The following is a 21,886-nucleotide window of genomic DNA, read 5'->3' as shown; positions in this document are numbered from 1 at the left end:
GTTGCAAACCATTAGTGGAAAGGGGAGGGAAAGAGGTAGTTAATCTGGATATGCCCTTTGGAGAGTCATCAGCACTTACCAGACTTGGAGACATCAATGCTGGATGAAATGACGTAATGCATCACCCCCAACATGTACACTGGCCTGGAGAATCGTTCTTCTGCCGAGATGAAGTCTGGTGCACTCTATGCTAAACAACCCTGAAAGTCATGGGGAGTGCCTTTGCCTAGTTAGCTTGTAACCACTAATCCTGGCACTAGGATGATTTTATCCTTATGAGATATAGCACTTACCACTAAGAGGGAATAGGCTGCTCTTGTACACTGAAAGGTCATAAACGTCTGGTTGTCTTTTGCCACCATGCCACTTGCAGCTACAGCAGCTGGTCTGGCACATACGCTCACAATCGTGCTCTTTTACAATGTGACCCATTACACGTGTTTTGGAGGAGGAAGGATAATGCAAGGCTCGAGACTGTAGAGGAAACATTTGTTTTGCTTTTAGACATATTAACCAGCAATGCCACTAGTATAATGGGGCAATGAGGGCAATATTACTGTATGCAGAGATGGAATGAAGGAGGGGCGAATACTCCACCACACGCTCCAATATTGTCTGCGTATTTTAAAGTCTCTGATTCCTCATGAAATTCGGATGCCTCGAAAACTTGATGTTAAGTAGGAATAAAAGGAACAGAAGGGATCCCTCAATTACATGTTGTACAGTAAAAGAACGCCAATTAACAAAACAAGAACTACAAAATGGCATAACAGACAAAGTAATCTATCGAAAGAGAACCCAAATGACGAGGAAAAACAAGGGATAATTTGAATAGGAATTGAGGTGCCCCACTTATAAATACCACAAATTGGAAAGGGACATCCTTGATTAAAGGTATGAGAAATTACACCAAGCTCGAAGAAGCAACTGAAAATGGATGTCTAATCTACTTTCTGGAGTTTGAATACCCAATGTCCACTCAACCTCATTGGGTGCTTAATCTTTCTAACAGCTTGCCCCTGGAAAAGATAAACATACAGCTCCTGAAGCAATGACACTGATTCAATACAAGAGCAACATTTTTCTGCACCAGGAACATATCTAAAAGACCTGGGAGGAGGAAAATCAGCATAAATAAGGGGAATGGAAAATCCCCAATGTTGCTCAAGCAGAGATTTAATGAAGACAGAAAAACCTGTTTGAAAATGAAAAGTCGTCTGTTCCTACACAGAAGCAGGTTTTTAACACGGATAGAATTACTAACAGGTGTTGCATATAGAAGCTTTGAATGTATTGCTTGAGAAATAAACATGACAGAAAAAGGAACATTATGAAGCGTCTCAAACCAAAAGCAAATTTAACCCAGAAGTACATAAAGCCACTCCAGAAACTTAAATAAATGTGTGAACTTTAAAAAAAAAGATATTTTATTCCAGTACAATACGTCAAACAGTATTACAATTGGCACAAGACAATACTATTAGAATAAAAAGAGCAAATAAAGATAGAGCCCTTTTAATATGGACACTATAAAATGCATAGAGGAAATATTTAGACAGTTGAATGGCAAATGATAAGCTACAAAATTATGTAAACGTGCAAATCGCTCATCTACTCAAGCTTATTCTGTCAATAGGAATCAACAAATGACACATTACTTCAAAAATATCAGCATTTCCGAGAAAAATTCACAAACTCCAGTGATAAACCTTCCTGAAATACACAGAAATGTAACCCCATCTGGTCAACCAATAATATTGCAGGTTGGAAGAACATTCAAGCCAATAGCAGAAAATATATATTTGCAAGCAAATGACAAGAGAAAAACATTTTGCCTGTGTCAGATATAATAAGGAAGACACTAAAGAAATGCTGACTATCAAATTTAAATTGGCGACAGTAACAGAGGACATTGTAGGACTATATTCCAACAAACCCCCGCAAATTATCTTGAAGCAGTGACCAAAGCCTTAACTAGCAATACCCTAAAAGCATGAACCATCATTTTCGTTCCCTTTGAAAAGCAATTTACCCAGGAAAGCAAAAATTGATGGGTGCCTAATCTGCACCGGAATATGCCAATTTATGGAGGACTTACTCTGACATGCATTTCAAATCCAGCAGTGGCAGGCAAAGAAAAATCATGGGTCCACTATACTGACAAGGCTTTCATGGCGTGGACATCAATTTTTAATGCATCACAGTAATTATTTTCAATACCTAAATGCAGTTCATGAAATTAGTAAATTAATATACATGATGGGTCCAAAGAAAGTCAATTACCTGGATCCAGGCAGAACACATTCACACCATAAAGACACAATTGAACTCCTAGTTCATAGTAATAAAATATAATTTGAACAATACAGAGTTATCTGATAGTACTTTAGAGAAAACGTTGGCAGCATTTAAACAAGGATTTGATGAAAAACTCTAGCATCACCTCAAAACAAAGTGAAAATGTAGCTAGACAACTATTATTTAAACATCTTGTAGATGCTAGCAATCTAGTCATCAATGTATTACGTTTAAGCTACATTAAAGAAGTACATGAAATGAAAGGTGATTTCGGAAAAGGACTTCTGAATAGTGTATAAAGGTTTAAGGCATGATGCAATGAAGAATATAAACTTAAAGTCCTTCCCTTGGGTCAAAAATGGAGTGTTAAATACTTAAAGTCCTTCCCTAAATACGAAAAGTCCAACAATTCAAAAGAGGTTTTCTCAGATAGACAAACAGGACCGCTTACATGAAGCAATCAAACTGGGACCTGTAGTTGCCTTCTAGGTACAGGACCTCTTAGGCGAGGGATCAGCTGGGTCCCGTGCTCTGGTTATCTCTTCTCGGTCCTTCAAGTGGTTCATCCCGCTCTCTTGGCAGGACTCCTCTTTCCTTCAGGAGTCTCTCTTCTTTACCTTCCTTCTCACTTTTGTCTTTTGCTCCTCATATCCTCAGGTGACCTGGATTGGGGCCCCTCTATTTAGAGGATCGCTTCTTATGCCCCCTTCCCAAGGGTCCTGCTTCTGTGCTGGTCTCCCTCTACCAGGATCTTAGCAAGGTTTTGCCTTCACTTCTTCCCATGTGGTCCGCTCTTTCACCTTTCCGGTTGTAGTGGTACTCTCCTTCTTCCCCCTGGATTAGTCCGTTTCCTCAAGCAGCTCAGCTCTTCTACCCTTTTAGCTTGGGTGGGCTGGAGGGAACCCTCCTTCTTCCCTCTGGGTCATTCAGTTTCATCCAGGCTTTTCAGACAACTTTCAGGCAGGCAGTGCTCCAGGGTTGTCCACGCTCCTTCACCCAGGCAGCAACTCCTCCTTCGGGATACAGCTTCTCTTCCATTAGCTAGTGTCTGTAGAGAAGTACAGGGAACATGTCCCCGACAGGGACACGTTCAGAATGAGCTGGCTCTGCTTTCATAGCCAAACTCCTTCTCATCCTGTTGGCTGCTAATTGGTGGAAAGCCCTGCTTACAGAATTGGCTGGCACTGTGTTTCCACTCTGGTCCTCTTTATTTAGACTCTCTTTCTGTTGTCCAGTTGGGCTTCTATTACTTCAATTATAGATTCACTTCATTTGCTTTTTGTATTGTTGTTTTATCCTGGGCTCCTTTTAAATATTAGTTGTCCAATACTTGGGCCTCAGGTTTTTATTGTATTAATTCAAGTACCTCTTATAGTGCCCAAGGTTTCACTACGGAGATTTGAACCCGAGTCCTCCCATAGGCTCTATGGAGTTCCAAACATCCAGGACTTCTCCTGGCACTGTCGAAGTAAAAGACTAGGGCCTTTTTGGAGGTCCTGACATTTTTCTCTGCGGTCCTCTCTCATCGACTTCTATCCCTCAGAGTGAAGGACACCACCGTCCTGACTTCCGGTGTTCCAGCACAGACCTGCTAAGGGGTGCATGTCCATTTGTTCCTCCGTGTTTTGAAACGGCTATCATTGCACCACAGGATAAAACCCAGGGGCGTTGTCAAGAATTAAAAGTGCTCATGGAGCAGATATCCAGGCTTTATTGAAGATTATAAAAAGAGGAAACGGGTGAAACACACATTTCATTCAGAGAATACTGAAGAAATAACCAACCCAAGAGAATAAAGTTCTTCTCTTGGATGAGTCCAAGTTGTTTATCTTGGTGTTAGGGTCAGGTAGAGTTCGGGCTGGACCGATAACTATTTTACTTTGGGACTCACTGATGAGAATCCTTAGTTTTAGATATGCAGGGTGACCCATTTAGCGATGGGGAAGGTTAGGCCTTATCCATATAATTTCATTAAAAACACTAAAATGTCCTTAAAGTGTCTGACTCCCTCTGTGTCAGATTTGCATTAAACCTCCCTTCATTCCTCCTCACCTTTTTCGTCTAGGTCGTCTTCTTGTGGTGCTGTCTTTCTTAGTCTGCGTATTTCCTTGGTTTTCTTCTTATCGTGTAAATAAGGTCGGTCTCTGCTGGAAGCAACGCTGTCGGGAGGTAAACCCCCAACCGCGGGGCTCCCCGGGAGACCGTCCTCCAACAGGGAAAAAGCCTCCTGGCTGAAAAAACCCTGTATTGGATCCTTAAGGATGTTTCACAAGAATGGCTTTGTTCAAGGTACGTAGTCCACACGAGGAGGATGAAAGTGTGAGAGAGAGACGGAGTAGCTTGGAGATGCAATGGAGAAAGAAAAGAAAACAGGTAAGGAATATGGAACAGCAGAGCGGAGGGAGACAAGGTAATGGAGAGCGGAGAAGCCGGAGCTGCAGAATGTGCCTGATGCGAGGAGGACACAACACGGAAAGCAACAGAACGGGAAACGAAGGTAAGAACAAAAAGAAAACAGAAGTAAGTACGCTCGAAGAGGCAAGAGGGCAGAACAGTAGGCAACGATCGAAGGGACGATCGCGGGAGAGAAAGACAGAAAAGATAACAATGGAGCGTTAGCTCTGAGAGAGAAAGTTACTAGCGTTGGCAGGACGGTGAAAAGACCGAAGGTGCAACGCATCCGAACGCCAGCGATTCCTCCAGTATAAACAACGGGCAGCCATCTTGAAAAACACTAGACCGCTCACAGGAGAACGTAGTGTAACGTGAAGGCACTTTCAATGGAGTCTCCAGGAATGCCATAACTTCCATCGGGGAAGCATGACACTCTGACCCGCCACAATACTTAAATGGATTCAGTTTGTTTTTATTAATTAATAAAATCTTCTGGGCAACCCTGCAGGTTTCTTATCCCAAATCGGGATGGAGTCGGTTGGGAATCAATATTATTAAATTGGGGTCCCAGTTTCAGAACTTTATTCAATAACTAAAATGTGGGAGCGCCTGGTTTGGGGGATGGGAGGGAGGGTGGGGGTCGGTGGAAATTTCCCACAAATTGGATGCCACCCGATTAAAACCTCCTATAAAATACTTAACATGTCTGCCTACAATTGTCTTTGTGCTATCCAGTCTTGGATTAACTCCTTTTCTTCTCCTCAACCCCACTAAAAGTGAAGACCCCTTTTTCCTTCTACCTACATTTATGCCCCGTAACTCCCCACCACACAATTTCTCACCTTTGCTCTATTTCAGTTCACCATCTCGGTGTCACATTTGACAGTTACCTGTTCTGATATTTCTAGTACTGCTCATACATGTAAGCTTTCAACTATAATATTCATTGTGCCCACCCTTTTCTGTTCCAGACTACTAAACCTATAATTTTTCGTTTTATAGTATTTCACTGTACTATTGCTCTGTATTTTCAAATGGACCGCTTGCCCCCCATTTTACCTGCCTCAGTACGATTTTAAAACCTGCTTTCGATCTTCTGTTTACTTTGTCCCTGCTCTTCCCCCTACTGCTCTTCACTCCATGTTCCTTCTTCCTTTTGACTCGCGTCTGCTACTTCAATTTCTTTGCATTGGGGACAACGGTTTCCCTCCATTGTATATGTCCTCTCAGATGTCTCTGTAGGGTGGCAATTGGACTGATTTTCCCGCCAACTCCTGCATCCTCACAGCTGTCATAATGGAACAGCAGGAGAAGGGCCCTATATGGGACTTTATGGGTTATGCCCATACCACATTGAATGCACTCAGACAACTGTATCAAATGTACCTTCATACTGAAAGTGTGAAAGGATGTCAGCACGCACCATTGGACATCATGGAGCGCTGAATAAACTCTGACGTGGGCATAGTGAGGTCATAAAGAAGCTATACAAGGACATACTGAAATGATATGAAAATACTGAAGAGTAACTATGTAACTGAAGTGATAAGAGAAGCATGTACGAAACTATAAACTAATCATGAATGCAAAAGAAGATGAAGTAACTTGCTTACCAATAAGTGTACATACGCAGCAACGCAAGATAGACGAGATACATAGAAGCTTGCTATAAAGGAGTATATAATGTGGCTAGGACACCCATAATGGAAAATGGATGCCGGCTCATGTTAAGATTCAATTCAGCTACCTCAGAAACAGATCAGCATTGCAGAGTCAGGAGACGCTGGAGAACAGCTTTGTTTGGTCTGAGATCTTTATTGGTAATTCCATCTAGCACAAGGGGCGCATCAAGGTGTAAGAGCACATCTCTTTTCCCCTTCACCCCTTTCTGTCCCCAAAACTCCTTATGCATCATGTCTGTTTTGCCCCTTCGACTTGTTCTGTAGCTCTGGAGCTCGCTGCCCCCAATCATGCGATACTCTCCCTCCTTATACATGTTCCACTCCCATCTCAAACCTCATTTTTCTGAGCATTAGACTCTTTATGCACGTTCATTACCATTTGCTTATTGTACAGCACTTTCAAAATTGCCAATCCCAATAAATACAAGTAAATAAAACATAACAAATGAGAGGAGCTGATCCTGCAATACTTCCCAAAAGATGCTTCAAGTCCTATTTACATGGCTCGAAATTTCAAGGGCTTATTGAGGCAGTAGAATAAACTGTTATTGGGCCATCTTAACTACTGCTAAACCCATTCTCACCATCCGATTTAGTAGTTTCTGTTTTATATCATATATAATTCTCTTAAGAGGTCTGTGCATTTGGAACGGGGCGTGGGCACAGCCATCCTTACCCTAAGACTTGGCTAAAGTTCTGCTGCTGGGCGAGTATCTCTGAACAGCCTTTGGAGTCACAGATATGGCAGCCCTTCACCGATATGGCAGCCCTTTACCGATACGGCATCCATTTTGCCCTTACATATTGAAAAAAAAAGGAATTGTGTACCAAGTCCAGGGTCCATTGCGTACTTGGTGACAACATACAACCCTTTTATCAGACATGTTTGTCAAATGTAAATATCTGCGGACATTCAGATGTTGCCAATATGCACTTTCACTTTATGCAAAGAAGCCCAGAGCCCGCTCTGGGGTTATTTGTCCCCTTTCTCATGTGGCTATTGCAAAAGAGTAAAACAGGAGTGCGAGCGATTGTCAGTCGTGGAATGTTGACATACTAGAAAATAGTACATAGGATTATGCCAGGTTTTCATAATGTGCTTTGCTCAAGAAGGCAAGTGAAACATACTTATCACTGAAATCTAAAACCAAGTGATCATCGGAAATAAATATTCTAAAAAATGTTTAAAACAAATTAATAATACTAGTACAATTAAACCATTTTGCTTTGGCCCCAAAAAAAAATATATTATATATATATATATACACACACACACACACACACACACACACACACACACACAAAGCCCACCCCTCAATATAACTTTTCCTCTCGTTGTGCAGCTTTCGGCAACAGCTGGATGGGCTCTGACAAATGTGCACCCGACTATAGGACTCTCACACAGAGCGCGAGGGGGGTAAGAGGGCTCAATTGATGTCTGATAACACTGGGTACATGTAGGATTCTTATGGGTCCCTTTTTCAGTAGATTGCATTATCTTTTTCTGTTGAGCGTTAGGTTTGCCGTTTCCTTTCTGATCCCCAAGAATTTCTTGCAGGATTAAGCCTTGATCTTGCCCAAACTACCAAATGGGAGAGATGAAAATACCTTGGCACTTGCTGGATTGTAAATGGCTGCAAGTGGGTGATGTGGCGGGTCAGCTACCTCACATTGAGACCATATTTCCCCTTATAATCATATAAAGGCAACAAAGGGGTTTTATCTGGATTTTTTGGCCATCATTGGGGAATTACGTGCAGCTCTCAGTAGACCCTCACTTTACATCGGGAAAAATGAGCACTCCAATTCACCAACCCTTTCAAATCAGAACTGGTCCCAAAAAGGAAAACTATTTAAATATTTGTTGAACATAACCGTCCCAAAAAAAAGTGTAGTTTGCAACCATATGCCAAACATGTGTGCATTGGCAAAACCACATCTGCAAACGAGTGTTGGCCCGGTAAACTTTGCAGCTTAATGAGATATTTATTGGACCAGTGATCTGTTGGCTACAGAAATGAGTAAAAAAAAAAAATAACATTGTAATACAGAGCTCGGAATGCAATGTGATATTCACAATCTGGGCAAGAAAAAAGCAGTTCTAGAGTGTCATTACAAAATAAATGAAAGTTCATGCAAGGACATTTAATTTGCTTAAAATATCCCCCCCCCCCCCCACCCCCCGAAATAGGTCAACCCGGCGTTACTGCTGCGTGTGTCGTATAACACGTAGCGAAAAGTGCCAAGCTATTATGCAAGTCTATGCAAAAAGGACGAGCTTACTCATCCTTGGCACTTAATGGGTTAATACAGAGACCGTATACTTTGGCGCTCTTAAGTAAAGGAGCGAAGAGAGTTGGTTAGATCTTCTAAAAACAGGCTTTTTATTCCCATGTCCAGGTCTACAGTCGAAGTAACAGACCGCACTTTTTAACCCTCCTAAGTCTACAGATGTGCGCTCTAATAAAATTAAGCACTTCAGTGGTCCTTCCTTTTCTAGAGCAGAAGGTTCCAGAGAAGCAAAACCTGCTCACCTTTCCCTTGAGGCTGGCTTTAATGAACTGACATGTATAAATGACTGCATTCATGTACCGCAATGTTCCCAAGAAGATGGGAGTCTCGCATTTCTGTTCTGACAAGGTCATGGGCCAGGGGGAAAGGTACACACGCTTTACAGAATTAGGCCCACTGAGTTCTGCTGCCCTGGAGCAAACCAAACGTGCACATTAAGGCAGGCCCCGACCAATGGCACCTCACAGGCAATGCAAGTAGGATTTCAGCCATCCAGTTTGTGTATAGACACATGGGGCGATGAGATGAAGCAGGGCAAAGGAAGCAAGGGTAGAGACTGGGTGAAAGGTGCCGAGACAGTGCTCTAGAGAGGGGATGGAGTATGCGACTGATGCAAAGCAGTGGGTTATTATACTCAACAGCGATACCTTACATCATCTTCTGTCCAATCGCATCCACGGGGCGGTGCGGATCCGCTTCAACATCAGTGCATGATGGGCGTGGCAATTTGTGCTCGGAATGTGGGGTTTCCACTTGGCTGCCAGAGTTCTGACCTCCCACAGTACTCTTGTAAACTTAGATCGGCACCAGGACAGATACTGTATTTTTTGATAAACTATTGGTACAGGGTTCCATAAAACTGTTGTACAAAGACAGACCAGTAGGTCATAAGAGTTTCTCAATGTCCATTCTGTATGCTCTTCGAGTCTCCATGATCTGCTCTCACTGCAAGCAGCGACTGGAACAGCAGGATGGACAGTCAGCCTATGGGGAGATGCTCTCAGGGCTCCAAAGTGACTCCATCATCTAATTTTCAATCAATATTTGCAATTTAGCAAATTCCGGAAATTTTGTCAAAAACGTCAAAGTGACAAAACTCAAAGCATAAATACTGAGATGAAGTCCCCCGTCAAGCATTGACACCAGGATGAGGCAACTAAAACCTCTAGCTCCTTAATGGCCCATGCATAGTATGACGAGGGGAGCAGGAATATGAAGGATTGTGTGGAATCTCTTTATGGAGCCACTCCAATAAAAACAAGCACTTCCCTCGAAAGAGAGACAAACAGAGGCTCAGTGCTGCATCACCAGGCTGTAATGTGCAGGAGAGGGTCACAGAAGGAGCAGCAGAAGCACGGCCAGAGCAGTGTGGTGTTAGCACATGAGTGGGTATTCTCTAGAATTCAAAATGGAGGACCAGTCTGATTCAGGCTTAAATAGCAATGCACAGAGCACCTACGCAAGTAAACCTAATGTGCTGGTGTTAATGAAAACAGAGCTAAGAGAGCCAATCCCTGTTTGAGGTTGATTTGCTGATGAGTTGTTAGATATAGTTAGAGAGGCAAGTATTACGAGTAGGCTACCTCAATCAACACGATTGATACAGGGACATTCCCTTTAGGTAACCTTTGCTTCCGTACTGTGTCTATTTTTTAGATGTTTTTCTTATTGTACGTAGAATTGTGATTGTATTGTATATTTGTGAACACGTTTTAACTTTTTGTGTCATATTAATATATAATAAATACCTCGTCAGGCACAAGGAAGAAAATGTTACTGACATCCAGATGTGTTTGGTACTTACTATTTAGAAGAAGGAATCCTGGAGTATAAATTGGAATAACAGGAGGAGCTCAAAACATTGTACTTGAAGTTGGTATCAGTTGAGCTGTGCAAAGTTATAGGAATCTGTTTCCATTGCAAAGAACAAGTTACTTTCTTACCTGGTAACGTTCTTCCGATGGGATGTTCCCCCGACTTATTCCACATCTTTGACAGTGATTACCACAGCTGCGCTGCTTCGGAAAACTTTTTCGGCGTAGGCGTCCTGCGTCGATGACGTCGATATGCTCCCTCGAGGACCGCCTCAGACGGTCGACGTCACCGGATGTTATATGTAGGACGCACGTCGCCCATAGCCTCAGTTGTAGTTTTTTCCACCAGAACGTGTAGCACCAATCTCCTGCCAGTATTACTACAGAAATCCTTGCGGAAACTGAAGCTGCAATCGCATAAGAAACTCTGTAGAAGCGCAGGTAGGGAGAGTACGATGTGGAATACGTCAGAGAAACATCACATCGAAACAATGTTACCAGGTAAGAAATTAACTTGTTCTTCGAGGGGACTGTGTCCTCTGACGTATTCCACATCTTTGACAGACTCCCAAAGTAGTACCAACGTAAGGAGGTGGGAAAAGAATTTAGACATTTTTTAGAATGCCCAATCAAATTGCAGAATAGAGGACTGCCTTACCAAAGGCCAAATCTTACCATGGATAGAGTCCAGGGAATAATGTTTCACAAAAGTATTGACAGAGGCCCATGTGGCTGCTTCACAAATATTGCGAATCGGAACACCCTCCTGTAGTGCAGTGGAGGCAGCCATACCCCTAGTAGAATGGGCCGGTAAGCCTACAGGAGGGTCCTTCCCCACCAACCAACCGATAACATTCAGAGATCGTCAGAATGATCCATTTAGACAAGGTCTGCTTGGAAACAGCGTGACCTAAACGCCCTCCAGCGTTACCAATAAAGAGCCGATTGTCCACTCTGACCCGGGACATCCGTGAGAGATAGAAACTCAAAGCTCTCCTAGGGTCCAGCCTATGGAGCCTCTCCTCTTTCTTATCAAGATGTGGAGGAGGCTAGAATGCCGGAAGAATTATCTTCTGGCTCAGATGGAATTCCGACACAACTTTCGGAAGAAAGTAAGGCCGTACCCTAAGGACAACCCTGTCCTTATGGAACACAGTGAAGGGCGGTTTGGCGGAAAGTGCCTGCAACTCACTCACTCTGCGTGTGGAAGTAACTGCAACAAAAAATACAGTTTTAAAAAACAACAGTCAATGGACAAGAACATAAGGGCTCAAACGGAGCTCCCATTAGGAACTTTAAAACCAAATTCAAATCCTATCCCGGCACCTGGAAAGGCGACGGTGGAAACACATGAGTTAGCCCTTTTAGAAACTGAGATATCAAAGAGATTTTAAAATAAGAACATTCTTCAGACAAGCGCTTAAATATGGACAGCGCCGCCAGGTAACCCTTAATGGTACCAACATTCAGGCCTTTGTGGGCTAAAGAAAGCAAAAATAAAGACAAAACCAAAGTAATGGAACATTGGAAAGGATCCACATTCTGTACCTTGCACCAGTCGCAGAACTTCCTCCAACGGCAACGGTACAGGGCCTTCTTGCCGAAAGCAAGACCTCCATCACGTCTTCAGGGAGGTCCTAATCCTTATATCTCAGCCTTTCAGATACCAAGTATGAAGGCAGAGAGACTTGACCTCTGGATGGAGAACTAGACCTCCTCCCCTCCCGTGAGAGCAGATCGTCTCGGTAGGGAAGACGACGTGGAGGGCAGATGGACATGTCTAGAAAGTCTGGGTACCATGCTCTCCTGGCCCATGCCGGAGCAATGAGGATCATCTGGGAACCGAACCCCCCGCAACACCTGCAGAATGACGGGGACTGGAGGGAACGCGTACAGCAGTGGGAAGGACCACTCAACTACGAACGTGTCCCCTAAGGCTCTTCTTGGAGGAAATTCCTGCGAGCAGAATCTTTTACAATTCCGGTTGACACTTGTGGCGAAGAGATCCACTTGTGGGGTTCCCCAAAGGGAGAAGATCTCCAAAAGAACTTCCAGAGCCAGCTCACACTCATGAGAGACCGTGCCTGCTCAGAGCATCCGCCACCGCATTTTCGTCTCTGGCCAGATGAACTGCTGAGATCGAAATTTCCTGTTGTATGGCCCAGAACCAGACCCTGCCCCCCCCTTTTTGTTGAGGTAGTGCATGGCCACTGTATTGTCTGCCATAGTCAGGACAGTCTTCCCCCGCACAGACGGCAGAAAAGCCTTCAGGGCCAGCCTGACAGCCCGCAGCTCTAACAGATTGATGTGGAGTCTGGACTCCGACAGAGACCAACGACCGCTGGCTATCAGCTCGTTGGCATTAGCTCCCCAATCTGTGAGGGATGCGTCCGTCACGATCGTCACCTCCGGCCACTGTTACCAAAACAGAGCCCCTTTGAACAGATTTCCTTTGACGGCCCACCACAGAAGGTCCTGGGCGACCGAGGGCGGAATCTGAACGGGGTCCGACATCCTGCCAGAGAACTGTGACAACTGCATCTTGAGATCCCACTGCAGAGATCTCCTCCGCAGCCTGGCCTCTGGCACCAGTAAAATGCAGGATGCCATGAGGCTGAGCAATCTCAAGAACTGAAACGCCGGGAGACTCTGGGCACATTGAAATTTGTCCACCATCTGCAGAATGTGGTGAGCCCTCAAATGCGGAGGCAAACACTGCCCCAGTGATGTGTCCATCACTGCCCCAATGTACTGGAGCCGCTGGGTAGGTGTCACATGAGACTTCTTTAAGTTGAGGGAGAAGCCCAGCTTGTGAAGGGAGTGGCAGGTGATGTACAGATGAGCCAGGACTTGCTCGCGAGAGCGCGCCCTGATCAACCAATCATCCAGGTAGGGGTAGACATGAATCCCCCCCCTTTCCTGAGATGCGCTGCCACCACCACCATCAGCTTGGTGAAGACCCTTGGGGCGGAGGTAAATCCGAACGGCAGGACCCGAAACTGAAAATGCGAGTCACCAACTGCGAACCTCAGGTACTTCCTGTGCTTGGGATGAATCGGCACCTGAAAGTAAGCATCTTTGAGGTCGAAAGACACCAACCAATCCTGAAGTTGAAGGGACTGGAGGACTTTAGAAAGAGTAACCATCTTGAACTTGTCCTTCCTGTGGAGCTTGTTCAAACCACGCAAGTCCATGATGGGTCTCAATTTTCTGTCTTTTTTCGGGATCAAAAAATATGGGGAATACCATCCCTTGTTCCTCTCCACTACAGGTACCAGTTCTATGGCACCTTTCTCCAGCAGGGATAGGATTTCCTGCGTAAGGAGTGGATCTGGACGCTTCAAAGAGCTTTCCCGGTGGATTGTTGTGAGGCCTCTGCCAGAAAGGAAGACAGTAGCCGTGGGCTATGATCTCCAAAACCCACACATCTGAAGTAATGACACGCCATTCTACAAGATGCTGCACCAGCCTTCCCCCAACCAGCGAACCATGGGACATGGCTTCATGACTGAGCAGGAGCGGCTGTGGCAGTGCCAGAGGGCAAGGAGGCAACTGCCCAAGCGGTTTTGGCACCTGGAGTACCCTGCTTTCCACCTCTGGTACTCCTATAGTGGCCCCTTTGACTGGCAGCTCCCCTCGATCTACCAAAGGAAGAGTAGTATCGAAAGGAGCCTCCCCTCCATTGCTGTCCACTAGGCCGAAAATGCAGAGGTTGAGGCACTGCAGCGCTCAAGGACTTTGCTACAGCTTTGGAGGTCTGCAAACTCTAAAGGCTCTCGTCAGCCTTGCTGCCAAAAGATGGACACCATCAAAGGGCATGTTGAGAAGCCGGGACTGTACATTAGGAGCAAACTCAGACTTCCGCAACCACGCAAACCTGCACCTCATTGTGCTTGCCGCCATGGACCGGCTGACAGTCTGCCACGTCCAGACCCGACTGAACGGTTTCACACACGGCATCCTTGCCATCCTGAATGAGGGCAAAAAAACCATCCCGTTCCTCCCCTTCGGGAATATGTTCAGCCGCCAATGACACACAATTCCACAGAGTCTGTGTGAATCTCGCAAAGGCACAAACGGAGTTGGCTGCCTTTAAAGCCATACCCCCAGAAGAAAATACCTTCTTCGCCCAACCATCAAAGCATTTGTCGCCGCTATCAGGAGGGATTGTAGGGTACGCGCCTGCTTTGCTGGGGCCGTAGCCACCTGCACCACCAAACTCTCCGGAGCAGGGTGCATGGATAAGTAGTAGGGGTCACCACTGGCTGTGCGGTATTTTTTCGGCAATGACTTATTGACTGCCGGGAGACTCTCCAGAGCAGTCCAAGCCACCACCACCCTTCTCTGTAAGGCCCTATGAAATGGCAACACCGGGTCAGTGAGTGGACCTTGGTCCAAGATATCGGTCAGGTCATCCTGCAGAAAATCCACAGGTGGAGCAGACCACCCCAGATACTCCGTCACCCTCGGGGAGGTATCAAGACCACTTGCATCATGTAAAGATTGACGAAGGTCTGCCAACTGGCTATGACCAGACAACAGGTCATCAGGAACCTCAGAAGGCACAACCCCCTCTTCATCAGACCCTTCCTCTACCTCTGAAATGTACTTCAAGGGTTGGAACAAGTCCACCCTGGGAGGAGGAACAGAGTATGGGTCAAATATAGGCCGCACAGACTTGCTGAGCGCCTTTCTCAGAGCGTCCACAGCTCTCCGGGGCACCTCTGGAAAATGTTCCTCAACAGGCGTCGAGGGCGCCGATGGGAGTGGCGTTGACGTTGACCGAGGCGCCGCCGACTTTGACAACGGCTTTGAGGCCGGAGCCCCAAGCGTGTCCTTCGATGGCCTCGGCACCAACAACTTCCTCAGAGCCAGAGCCTCGAGCAATTCCCTCGACGGACATGGCGCCAAGGTTCCCTATGACCGCACCGAACGCCCGAACCCGAAGGCGTGCAAGCGGTGGCTCTAGCGTGTTCCCTGCCGGCTTCATTTGAAGGCACGGATGGAACAGTGCCCTGCGATTCGAAAATCACCATCATCTGCCGTCGGCATTCATCCCATTCGGCCGGCGACGAGTGTTTCGTGCGACAAGCCACCTGCCATCTGGCAGAGTCGTCCGACGAGGACGTGGAAGGCAACCAGTGACGGCGCTTCTGGGAATGCCTCGAAGAGGCAGAGAAATAGTGGGACCCACTCCTGGAACGAGACCCCCTGGATGTATGCCGACGCGGAGAGTCGCCCCTCGAATCGTCGGTCGAAAGTCCCGCGGATTTTGTCTTACAGGGTTTGGAAACCCTACCTACTGACAGCTTCTTCCGCTCCCGCAAGGCCTTCGACGTCAAAGACTGGCATTCGTCGCAGTCATCGGTGGCATGGCTCTCGCCGAGGCACCAGAGGCAGACGTTGTGTGGGTCTGTAAGTGACATCTTGGAACCGCAGTCCTGACACTTCTTGAAGCCCGACTTCAGGGTAGCAGAAGACAAAGACATCTTTCTAGTACAACAATAGAAGAACTGATTCACAAAAGAGAACCGAGGCGCGCCTAGATTTCGAAGCGAACACGTTCGCAGAAAAAACGGAACTGAGGCTACGGGCGTCATGCGTCCTACATATAATATCCAGTGACGTCCACCATCAGAGGAGGTCCTCGAGGGAGCATATCCATGTCATCGACACAGGATGCCTACGCCAAAAAAGTTTTCCGAAGCAGCACAGCTGTGGTAATCACTGTCAAAGATGTGGAATACGTCAGAGGACACAATCCCCTCGAAATTGCTTTCCTATCAAGACACCTGTTTGTGCTTTGTCGGTTATGAATCAAACACACGTGCAACACCTGAGGAAAATAACATGCCCATGTAGAGGGAATAGTGGGCTGTAGAACCCAGTCAGGAAAATGCCAGCGTGTGGGTGGTTGGAGTAGTGCAAGGAGTGGAGCAGAAAGCAGACTTGAAGATGAGGCTGGAGGAGAAGGGGGTGGGCATGCCTGAAACAGAGGGGGGGCTGCAAGAGAAGGGGGGTCTGAAGGAGGGGACTGAAAGAGAAGGCGGGGGCGGGAAGGGAGTGTAGTTTTGTAGGAGAACAGCAGATAATTCAGGTACATAAGGCACAAGCAGATGTTGTGGGAAAGATGGCCAGAAATTAAAGAAAGAATGCGTTACTGGGCGGAAGAACCTTTATTTTTATTTATTTTGCATTTTTAAAGCACTCACACAGCCCACGGGCATCGAGGCGCTGTTACAGGAATTGTGTTTTTTTGTTTGTTGTGTAATTGTTTTTTTTTTTGTCTAAGTTGCGTATTTATAACAGGCTTAGTTACCCAGAGGTTTCTAAGCACAGACCCGGGGATGGAACCTGGGTTGCTTCGTGTAGTCTTGCTAGCACGTTGCTGCTGAGCTATCCTCCCGGGACCTAGACCCCCAGACTGGACTAGAACCTAGTAAAAAGCCCATGGAGCCTCCGCGACAGCCTCACCTCTGGGAGAAATCGCGGATCCTGAAAAACACAAACGGCTCAATTAGCTGGAGCCGGGGCCTTGGAACAGTTTTGATATCTGCTAGAACCAGCTCAGCAGAAGGGCCACGCACACGAGAAAGTGGGCGGAAGCCTGAAGGGTCCCTTACAGAGGAAGCGAATCTGCTTAAACCGAGACTGAGGGACTACAAGAGTGTTCAGATTCTTTTTCCTTCTCCCATGCAGACTCAAATTCTGAGTTGCCCAATCTTTTACAAAGACCTCAATAAAACAAAATGGTTGAACCAAACCCAAAGGGTGCGTCTTTTGTGGAGCCAATTGGGCTTTATGTCAGTGCACAGAATATAAAGCACTGTTGGGCTGAAAAGCAAAAAGGTGGGTGAACTGGACCCTCGACAGCTATGCCAAGGTATTTAAGTTGCACTGGGACATTACAAGTAACTTCTGGTTGTGAACATTATTTGATATGATTCGCAAAATATGAATGTGGGTAGTTCATATCCTACACTGTTCATTAAACAAGTTGCTGCAAACGCCTTGCAAATGGGACCTATCCCCTCATGCAAATGCTACAGAAAACCCAATCTGGTACTTTCCATGTTATGATCGGCTTAGCATGAACTGGGTTTTGCAAATGGGATCCAGCCATTCCTAAATAAATGCTAAAAATCAAATACCAACTCCAACTCCAGTGACCTGTACACAACCAGGAGAGAAGCGAAGAAAAAAAGGATTGCTTTTATAACTCATATTATTTTTCAACAGAATTCGGACTCTCTAATTTACATCTGGAAGGAAGATTTGCGGCTAGTATGATGGATTCTGTATAATCTTTTTGTGATTTTAAAATTGGCAACAGGAATTTTCTTCAACTAGTGCCCAATGCAATAGCTCAACGTCAATCTTTCCCTTTAAATGAAGTGGGGAAGTGGCAGGGTTGGAGGAGCAGGAGCAAGCAGGGGGGATAATTCCTGTGGTCTGTTGAAATATTGGATCAGAAAGCAATGGCTTTTGAGCATTGGCATAGTATGCTAGACCACCGGATAGCTCAAACAAGCTCTACTGCTGGATTCTCTTGGGTTACTGAGTTTATTTTAGGCTATTAAATGTATACATAAGTGCATGTAACAGAGGTGGACCAAACCTACTTGTGCGACTACAGCACTTTAGACCATAAAGCACCTCTGCAACACCCATGACCATCAAATGTGAAACAAAGTGACTTCCTTAGGCTGCAGGTAAGTTTAAATAGCTGTATTACTTATTCTCAAATTACATCAGGTTAGCTCAGCTGGAACAGTTACTAGGAACAGACACTGGCTCCCATCACCCGGCCAGGGGCTCTCCAACTGCCTGTGCTTAGAACCCTCATCACAAGCATTCCCTCACACCATAACATTCCGCTGTCCATCACATGCTTCTGAATTCACTCCAAGTACATCACAACCCAATGCAAATGTAGGCTTTGCCAAAATTACAAATACTAATAAAAGTTTGACCCCTTTGAGATTGAAGGGGCCCTTTGCATAATAACCACACACTTGGGAGTGCCTATACCTGTCCCATGCATTGTGAGCATTCTTCAATACAAACGTGATGTACACCATTAGTGTTGCAGTGTAGTCACTGCTCGGCAACGTAGGACAGGGGCATAACAATCCAATATGGGGGGAGAAGTGCACTCGGTCCAAAGGGACATCTGAAGATAGGGCAGTGATCACAGCAAGTGGGAACCCATGGTCATGGGTCTAGTGGCACTTCATGTTACAATTAAACCTCTGAGGGGTAGGTAGTGTTTATTCTACACCCGATATGTGACACGTACCTAGCGTTCTTTCCCTGTGCATGTGTTGCAGAAGCCGTGGAACTTTCACTTTTGGTATACCATTCGGTAGGTACTGGTAAGATGTACCAATTCTGTGATGCCATCTTATCTAGGAGAAAGAGCCCACCAAGGGCGCTCATAGCCAGGAGGACTGTCCACAAATGAAGAACCTCAAGAGCAAATAGATGAAGTGCGACTATCGCCATCTCCTTCCTGTCCTGACATTATGCAAAGCCAGAACGAAGGCATAGCCAGGGACTGACCCAAAATGAGTATTCCCTTTCCTCTATTCAAGGTATCTGCTGCGTAGCACTAACTGGGTCCAGGAGGATGGTCCATGTAAAATTAGCAATTGTAAACATTTTGTTTGAAGATTAATATTCAGCACCATGCGTCACTTGCATAGACCTTGATAGGGGAGGCCAAGACACAAAAGTTACTTCTTACCATTACTAAAAAATGTTATCAAATAAAAGGAGAAACCTACGTAACCAATTAATACCACATGAGAGGGAAAGAAAGTAGCTATCCTTTCTTCTGGGTTTATTCACTTGCCATAGAAACAGCGATGTGGCCCTTCTAAAAATTGGAAAAGCAAGAAACCTATTCCTTCCATTTAGGTCTAAATTCATTCTTATCACTCAGGGAGGACAAAAGGTTCAAAACATGTTCAAAGTATGAATGCTACAATATAAGAAGACACTACCTATACATACTATACAATAGCGCCACCAAATGTAATGTTGGACATTCACACTTATTTATCCTGATGAATGCTAGTGAGCAAATCGCAAATGAAACGGGTCTACATATAGAAGCAAAAGTGTCCAACGCGCTTATTTAATTAGTAGCATGCACCCACTCTGTTTAGTGAGCAGAGACAACAACAAGTAATTGCTGACTCGAATGGTTCGGACAATCTATAGCATTGTTGAATTCGCGGATACTGGTGCAAGGCACTACTACTAGTATAATGGGTCGTATCCTGCAGGGAACCAATGGCCACATCACACACTATTTCTAATATTCCTTGGAACTCCCAGCACGTGCTGTGGACAGCCATGCTAGGCCCAGGTACTCAACATTTGTCAGTAATTGGAATCATTTTTCCAGATACTTCAAACACATAACTTACTGCCATCCTATGTTCTGGTGCTCCGCCTCAAATGCCAGATCTAGTCATCATACGTAGTTATTCATAACATACAGCCAGGTGGTCCCATCTTGTCCCGATATTCTTGTGGTCCCATCTTGAACCATTATTCACCTCAAATGATTATTTCGCCATGACCCGCCCAAGTTCTCGGACCATACCAACATGCTCAATCATACTGCCCCACAAATGCAGATATACACACACACACACACTCACACATGCATTCGTAGAAGCACAGGAACACGCTTCCACAACCCCAATGAATAAAACATCTATTCCCACTTGCACACAAAGAGAATTAAAATGGCAGTTGTGTTTGTTGGCGAATAGTCAATTACTTAATAACTAGCATGAGCTTCTAATCAGCATCTTGGAATCTCCTGTACCCGGAAATGAGGTTTGCGTGGCCCAGGATAGTCATTGTGATGAAATGACTTCTTCCCTGCTGGAAGACCGAGGAACAGTGACTAAACCGACTACTTAGCTCTACACTACTACTAAAGCAGCAGTGATCACAATCGTGAAGGTGAAAAGGGCGCAGCCCGAAAGTTGTACCTCTTTTGGTAATAAGGGTAGGCTATATCATCAGCAGGGGTTTGAGCTGATAACAGTAGCAACCCAAACAGCAATAGTACAAAGACTCCAAAATAAAAGAATATCCAGCCAATGTTCTTTTAATTTATAGACTTGTAATTAAATAATAATAAGGCAGACAACGGACTAGAAAACACTAGCAATCTCCACCCCTTTAATGAAATAATGAGAATGCAGATTTTTGTGTAAGGGCCCTCTGGGTAGACGGGCAAGCAGCGGTGTTCAGACACTTAATGGGCACAATATCAAGGATAAAGAATGTCTTTGAAGAAGTGGCAATGCAGGGGAGCTTAAAAGTCAGTATTGCCTGACAATTGGACCAAGGAGACAGGGCCTCTTAACAGTATCTTATTTCTTGGTCTTCGGTACTGTATGGCATCAAGCTGGGCTTCTACGCACTTTCCTGTTGTCGATTTGGTGTTGAGACACAGCGAGCCGTATTATTCCAATAGTGTGTCAGTTTGAGATGGGGATCTGCGTGGATCGAATCAGTGCTCATGGCGATGTGAGTGGATGAGTCCCACAGTTCATAACGGTGGTTTAATCGAGTCAATACTATGCCTCTGCCATGTCGAGTCAGCATGTGAAAATATGACTTCCAGCGGGTTGAGTCCGCATGCAAGTTAGGTCGGGCTGAAGTTCTGTTGGGTCGATACTATGCCTGGGATGCATTGAGTCTGTTGCTTTCACAGCAGCAAGTCGGCACTCAAGCCACAGCAGCAGTACTTTTCATTAGTGTGAGACAGCATCAGATGGCTTGAAGTCGATAAGCAGATCGAAGTTCATACAGTGCCAAAAGCAGCACTGCTGGTCCTGCATTTGCTCAAAGGGGGTCTAGCGCAGTTGATGGTCTCACAGATTACTTGAGAAAGCGAAATATGAATTCAGCTGCTTTTGAACTTTGGGATTTCAAGGAGTCCAAATTCAGGGGGACTCCAGAACAAGTTGAGTATTTCAACTGTGGTATCACTCCAAGGAGCATGGCTTGCACCTACAGGGGATCCTTCAGAGCAAGTGAACAGGGTCCTGGTTTCAGAGCAGCTACCTTTGAGGGCCTTGGTTTAACAGCACTCACACCCACTCTTCTTTGGGGATGGCTAGGGGGACATCACTCTCCACTGCCTTGGATGCCTTCTGTATTCAAGTATCTGTCACACTATCTACAACAGAGTACCAGAGAAATATCAAAGAACGAGAGGGTGTCCATCTCCTTATAAAAAGGCAACATGTCACAAGGGGTTGGTCCAAAGCAAGCCTGTTTTAAAAAGGTCCAATCCCTGGTATTGTAACAAGTGCCCTTTTCCGTATTGCCTCACACCCAGAGTACCTTGCCTGAAGGGTATGGAGGAGACAGGAA

At 45.4% G+C, this 21,886-nt stretch overlaps 1 protein-coding gene across 2 annotated transcripts in view; it reads right to left on the bottom strand.

Moving 5' to 3' along the window:
- MYLK (myosin light chain kinase) overlaps positions 1 to 21,886 on the bottom strand; it is a 1,914,870-nt gene that overhangs the window by 1,488,709 nt on the left and 404,275 nt on the right. The gene's annotated exons all lie outside the window — the stretch shown is intronic.

Source organism: Ambystoma mexicanum, chromosome 9 (genome assembly GCF_040938575.1).
Source record: "Ambystoma mexicanum isolate Mex_15411 chromosome 9, UKY_AmexF1_1, whole genome shotgun sequence".
NCBI classification, from domain to species: domain Eukaryota; kingdom Metazoa; phylum Chordata; class Amphibia; order Caudata; family Ambystomatidae; genus Ambystoma; species Ambystoma mexicanum.
This window is presented reverse-complemented; position numbering and strand designations above follow the sequence as displayed.